The following is a 7,269-nucleotide window of genomic DNA, read 5'->3' as shown; positions in this document are numbered from 1 at the left end:
CTAACCACAAGCGTAGCTCAATCAGCAATCTCCACATACTATCACCAATGAGATGGACTTCCACGTCATGATACACGGCAGCTGCAGGCAGTAATGAACAGTTCATGTTCGGCATTGATGTATAGCAGTATAGCAATTCTATCTAGTACGGAGTTTGAGGGTTACTATTTGTCATTGCAGAGAGAGAGAGCGAGCGAAAGCGAGAGAGAGAGTGAGGGAGGCGGGGGGGGGGGGGGGGGGGGGGGGGGTGGAGAAGAAACTTTATCACAAAAAAAAGTGTAGAGTTGAGCTTTGCAGGGAACCCCAAGAGATGTGGGCATGTGCAAGCACTGTGTATTGAATATAATTATTGTGCACAAGAGTGTTGCTAATTAATTACAATGTTCAAAATGCTATACATATCGTATCTGAAATTCAGTCTTTATTTTCAGTTCCTTATCATTACTTCTAAAAGGAAACTTGTTACACTAAACCTCAAGCATAAACTCAAAATTTTTGGTACCACGAACCATGGTTTTTTACAGAAAGACATTACTGCTGATTACAATGTCAGACAAGCAACTATTTATGACAATGGAAATAAAGGTGATGTTATTCAATGGTACACAACCAAAATGGAGAGTGAGTTGGGAAAACAGAAGGTTATGTGAAAGAATGAGAATGAAGAACTGAATGTAGTTATATATAGGTGGTTCATATGACATCGCAGTAAAGGATTTTCAGTCAGTGGTCTGATAATAAAGAAGTTACATTTAATAAACAACTTGGCAGCAGTCACTTGTTTGCACCAAGCAAGGGTTGGCTACCAACTGAAAAAAAAAAAAAAAAAATCATGGGCATGTGGCAGCTACAGTCACTGGGAAAAGATGCACAGTTGATGAAAAAATGCAGCAGAAGCATTTTTAATGATGATACAGAAGTTAAGAGAGGAAGATGATTTAGCTGCAGATGCCTTGTACAATGCTGATGAAACTGGCCTCTTTTACAAGTTGGTTCATACAAAAATATTAGCAGCCAAGACTGAGAAGGAAGTTCATAGGTACAAAAAACATCACCTGACATTAATGAGTGTTGTAACACAAATGGGAGTCATAAACCACAACTCATGGTGACTGGGAAATCCAAACATCCATGCTGTTTTCAACACAGTGACAGAACTACTCTACCAGTGCAACATTGTGTTCAGAAGAAAACGTGTATGGACAGATAAATATTCTTTTAGTGATTCCATGAAACATTTTTACCAGGCGTGAGAAAAGAGCTGTAGAAGGAGAACCTTTCACTAAAAGCTACCATCATAACTGACTATTTGGAACAGTGTTCCTGCTTGCATATCCTGTCGAGTCAGTGTTTCATAGCTTGATGCTAGTGAAATAGCTGAAAACTGGTTTCTATGATCAAATAAGTGATGTACACTACATATTTTTTTATGGTTAAGTGGCTCTTTCCCATTTATTACCACTGTAAATAATGCAATGAACAGTTCGTTTCACACTCAGAAGTCTTATACTTCTATCTCCAAACGTAACCTTAATGACATAATCTCAGTAAAGTGACAAGATAATCAGTGAACACAATAACAGCTTGACACAGTCATAGCATGACAAATGGAAAAAGTGCACTTGATAATGTTTTCAATAAAGAAAGAATCAATAGGTAAATTAATCACTGTACATATTCAGATTTTACATGGTAGCTAATCGGACACATACTTTGCAAATACACGGAATTGTTACATAGGCATTACATCAGTGCTTGCCAGTCACAGACTTTTCCACTACACAGATTTACTTGAGTTAATTCTGGCAACAGACTTGACAAAAATCAGATTATCAGATTGACAAGTACTGAGGATTTTGGGTGGGGTTTGAATATTTAAACACTGGCATAAAGATGTTTAGTGATTCCAGAAATTACATAATCATCGGAAAAATGACTGGGTTAGATTTTGCTACTCAGAAGGACTATAAATATTGGCAGCAATTTAGAGAAAGAAAACTGGCGTTCTACGGATCGGAGTGTGGAATGTCAGATCCCTTAATCGGGCAGGTAGATTAGAAAATTTAAAAAGGGAAATGGATAGGTTAAAGTTAGATACAGTCAGAATTAGTGAAGTTCGGTGGCAGGAGGAACAAGACTTTTGGTCTGGTGAATACAGGGTTATAAATACAAAATCAAATAGGGGTAATGCAGGAGTAGGTTTAATAATGAATAAAAAAATAGGAGTCCGGGTAAGCTACTACAAACAACATAGTGAACACACTAGTGTGGCCAAGATAGACACGAAGCCCACGCCTACAACAGTAGTACAAGTCTAAATGCCAACTAGCTCTGCAGATGACGAAGAAATTGATGAAATGTATGATGAGATAAAAGAAATTATTCAGGTAGTGAAGGGAGACAAAAATTTAATAGTCATGGGTGATTAGAATTCGAGAGTAGGAAAAGGGAGAGAAGGAAACATAGTGGGGGAATATGGATTGGGGCTAAGAAATGAAAGAGGAAGCTGCCTGGTAGAATTTTGCACAGAGCATAACTTAATCATAGCTAACACTTGGTTCAAGAATCATGAAAGAAGGTTGTATACATGGAAGACCCCTGGAGATACTAGAAGATATCAGATAGATTATATAATGGTAAGACAGAGATTTAGGAACCAGGTTTTAAATTGTAAGACATTTCCAGGGGCAGATGTGGACTCTGACCACAATCTATTGGTTATGAACTGTAGATTAAAACTGAAGAAACTGCAAAAAGGTGGGAATTTGAGGAGATGGGACCTGGATAAACTGAAAGAACCAGAGGTTGTAGAGAGCTTCAGGAAGAGCATAAAGGAACAATTGACAAGAATGGGGGAAAGAAGTACAGTAGAAGAAGAATGGATGGCTTTGAGAGATGAAGTGGTGAAGGTACCAGAGGATCAAGTATGTAAAAAGACGAGGGCTAGTAGAAATCCTTGGGTAACAGAAGAAATATTGAATTTAATTGATGAAAGGAGAAAATATAAAAGTGCAGTAAATGAAGCAGGCAAAAAGGAATACAAACGTCTCAAAAATGAGATCGACAGGAAGTGCAAAATGGCTAAGCAGGCATGGCTAGAGGGCAAATGTAAGGACGTAGAGGCTTACCTCACCAGGGGTGAGATAGATACTGCCTACAGGAAAATTAAAGAGACCTTTGGAGAAAAGAGAACCACTTGTATGAATATCAAGGGCTCAGATGGAAACCCAGTTCTAAGCAAAGAAGGAAAAGCAGAAAGGTGGAAGGAATATATAGAGGGACTATACAAGGGCAATGTACTTGAGGACAGTATTATGGAAATGGAAGAGGATGTAGATGAAGATGAAATAGGAGATACGATACTGCGTGAAGAGGTTGACAGAGCACTGAAAGACCTGAGTCGAAACAAGGTACCCGGAGTAGACAACATTCCATTGGAACTACTGACGCCCTTGGGAGAGCCAGTCCTGACAAAACTCTACCATCTGGTGAGCAAGATGTATGAAACAGTTGAAATACCCTCAGACTTCAAGAAGAATATAATAATTCCAATCCCAAAGAAAGCAGGTGTTGACAGATGTGAAAATTACTGAACAATCACTTTAATATGCCACAGCTGCAAAATACTAACACCAATCCTTTACAGATGAATGGAAAAACTAGTAGAAGCTGACCTCGGGGAAGATCAGTTTGGATTCTGTAGAAATACAGGAACACGTGAGGCAATACTGACCTTACGACTTATCTTAGAAGAAAGATTAAGGAAAGGCAAACCTACGTTTCTAGCATTTGTAGACTTAGAGAAAGCTTTTGACAATGTTAACTGGAATACTCTCTTTCAAATTCTGAAGGTGGCAGGGGTAACATACAGGGAGTGAAAGGCTATTTACAATGCCAATTATAAGAGTCGAGTGGCATGAAACGGAAGCAGTCGTTGGGAAGGGAGTACGACAGGGTTGTAGCCTCTCCCCGATGTTATTCAATCTGTATATTGAGCAAGCAGTAAAGGAAACAAAAGAAAAGTTCGGAGTAGGTATTAAAATCCATGGAGAAGAAATAAAAACTTTGAGGTTTGCCGATGACATTGTAATTCTGTCAGAGACAGCAAAGGACTTGAAAGAGCAGTTGAATGGAATGGACAGTGTCATGAAAGGAGGATATAAGATGAACATCAACAAAAGCAAAACGAGGATAATCGAATGTAGTCGAATTAAGTCGGGTGATGCTGAGGGAATTAGATTAGGAAATGAGACACTTAAAGTAGTAAATGAGTTTTGCTATTTGGGGAGCAAAGTAACTGATAATGGTCGAAGTAGAGAGGATATAAAATGTAGACTGGCAATGGCAAGGAAATCGTTTCTGAAGAAGAGAAATTTGTTAACATCGAGTATAGATTTAAGTGTCAGGAAGTCATTTCTGAAAGTATTTGTATGGAGTGTAGCCATGTATGGAAGTGAAACATGGACAATAAATAGTTTGGACAAGAGGAGAATAGAAGCTTTCGAAATGTGGTGCTACAGAAGAATGCTGAAAATTAGAATGGTAGATCACATAACTAGTGAGGAAGTATTGAATAGGACTGGGGAGAAGAGACGTTTGTGGCGCAACTTGACCAGAAGAAGGGATCGGTTGGTAGGACATGTTCTGAGACATCGAGGGATCACCAATTTAGTATTGGAGGGCAGCATGGAGGGTAAAAATCGTAGAGGGAGACAAAGAGATGAATACACTAAGCAGATTCAGAAGGATGTAGGCTGCAGTAGGTACTGGGAGATGAAGAAGCTTGCACAGGGTAGAGTAGCATGGAGAGCTGCATCAAACCAGTCTCAGGACTGAAGACCACAACAACAAGTAAAGAAAAAGAAAATCTAATTATTATCAGGAGTTGAAATCATAACAGATGGAATAAGTCCAAATTAGTATGTTCTGAATGCTACCAGTCATTCTTTAATGTGTCTCTGTAAGTGTACAGTGGTTTACAAGCACTCTTTCTTCCACCCAATGTGACAGCTATCATTTCAGGCCATGGACCAGGGGATGTTGAAGTCATTGAAACATATTATCAAATGCCACCTTTTTGGCACCTAGCTGAATGAATACGAAAACGACTCTACTGAGACTATACTGAAGGTGTGGAAAGCAATTAACTATCTGATGTTGCTTTCCAAACAGCAGAAGTATGGGGATAAAGTGGAGGATGGTACCATAATGAGGAGCTGGAGGAAAATGTGGCCATTCCCTCATGAAGTCATGAAGCCAGTACTGAGTGACAGTTATGAATCAGTCGATTTGAAATCATTGATTGCTGACACTTTGTGGATTGACATGTTCCGTAAGTTTCCAGAAGGAGAAATTAATGAAGAACGTGCTGCTAAATGGCCAGACAAAGTAAACTGTGAGATAGTTAAAACTTTTAACACATGAAAAACAATCAAAAGTTTGCACAAAAGTAATGATCAGAATAAAGAATAAGAAGAAAGGGGAGGAGAGAGTGTGAAGATTTCTCACACTGCTAGTGCTGAAGCTGCAGGCATCTCTCTGGAGTATATAATGCAATAACCACATACATGCAGTACCAAAGTAATGTTTTTAAAGCATTTGTGTGATAAAGAATGCTGCCATCATCTATCATCATTCTGACAACTATAAGTTCAGGACATGTTCCATAGTGATTAATACTATCGTAGATGTACACACTCATGACTTAAGTTTTATGTGAAAAGCAATGTGCCTTTGGGTTTAATAAAGTATGCCCCGAAGGTGTCTGAGCTAAATTACAGACACTCAATAATTCAGCACTTCCAATGAAATGGCATCCATATGTGCAGGGAATGGCTGGATTAACAAGAGTGTAGAGTAATTCTCAACTATGAGTGTACTGGGAATTCTGCTGAGCATAGATGGTGTTTTGATGTAATCTGAAGCACAGATGTGATCCTCGCATGAGAATATTAATAACTCAGGGATTGTTGGGCTATGTGGTCCTGGACCTCTACATATTTGAAGTTGGTTTGGAAACAAATTTAGTTGAGTCATTGTAAAATTGAGATATATCTATTTTGCTTCTTGGATGGGAGAACAGTCGATCTCGACAGAAGTTTGTTTAAAGAAATTAGCTACTGGAATAAATGCATGAGAATGGGGAAAGATAGTGTGGTGTCACCGCCAGACACCACACTTGCTAGGTGGTAGCCTTTAAATCGGCCGCAGTCCGTTAGTATACGTCGGACCCGTGTTTTGCCACTGTCAGTGACTGCAGACCAAGCGCCGCCACGCGGCATCTCTAGAGAGACTCCCTAGCACTCGCCCCAGTTGTACAGCCGACTTTGCTAGCGATGGTTCACTGCCTACATACGCTCTCATTTGCAGAGACGATAGTTTAGCATAGCCTTCAGCTACGTCATTTGCTACGACCTAGCAAGGCACCATATTCAGTAATTAGAATGAATTCTGAACAGATAATATTGTGAATCATGTACCGTCAAGAGTGATGTTCATCATTAGTGGATTACAGTTAAGTATCAAACTAATTAAGTCCGATTTCTGAATTCTAATTCCTTGTCATGTTCCAGACCTCACGTCAGTATAGTTCTTCCCTCCTCACGCCAGCCTGCGTGAGCTAGAACGCGTGCATTTCGGCCTCCTCTAGTAACACAGTGTTGGCTCTTCAGCCAACACAACAGATAGAAATGTTACAACTATTCTGATGTAAAAGTGTATAGTTTAAAGAATGTGGTCTTAATGGAAAACAATTTCCTTAGAGTGTCGATCAGATTGTACTATGTATTAATTACCATCTATGTAGTTAACTGCAATTAACAATTGTTTAATTGTCAATAATAGTTATAATTAAAGAAAGCTAGTGACTTAGCACAGTACTTTTGTCATAGAGGGCGCAGAAAATAGCTGTAAAATTATGAGAGACTCCATTTTACATGTGCACTTGTTCTAATACTGTCTTGTAAACTGTTTCCTGTATATCAGGATCCCTACTTATGAATCAGTAAAACTCAGATAACTTCAGGACCTTTGTGTTTATGTCTATTCACTGCCACTCTCAGTGATCCAACCAAGCAATCTATAGAAACACAGCAGCAGATGTTGTTGACCAGCATGTTCTACTTTCCTGGCTAGTGTTATGATTGTTTCTACTGGAATGATGCAAGAGTTCCTTGTCAATCACAGGTTCTACCTATGACTCATATATAACACTTCCCACAGAGAGTGTAAATGCTTCATATGAAACACAAAGCATACAAGTAGTGGCTG

This window comes from Schistocerca serialis, chromosome 9, assembly GCF_023864345.2.
Source record: "Schistocerca serialis cubense isolate TAMUIC-IGC-003099 chromosome 9, iqSchSeri2.2, whole genome shotgun sequence".
NCBI lineage: Eukaryota > Metazoa > Arthropoda > Insecta > Orthoptera > Acrididae > Schistocerca > Schistocerca serialis.
Note: the sequence above shows the minus strand (reverse complement) of the source record.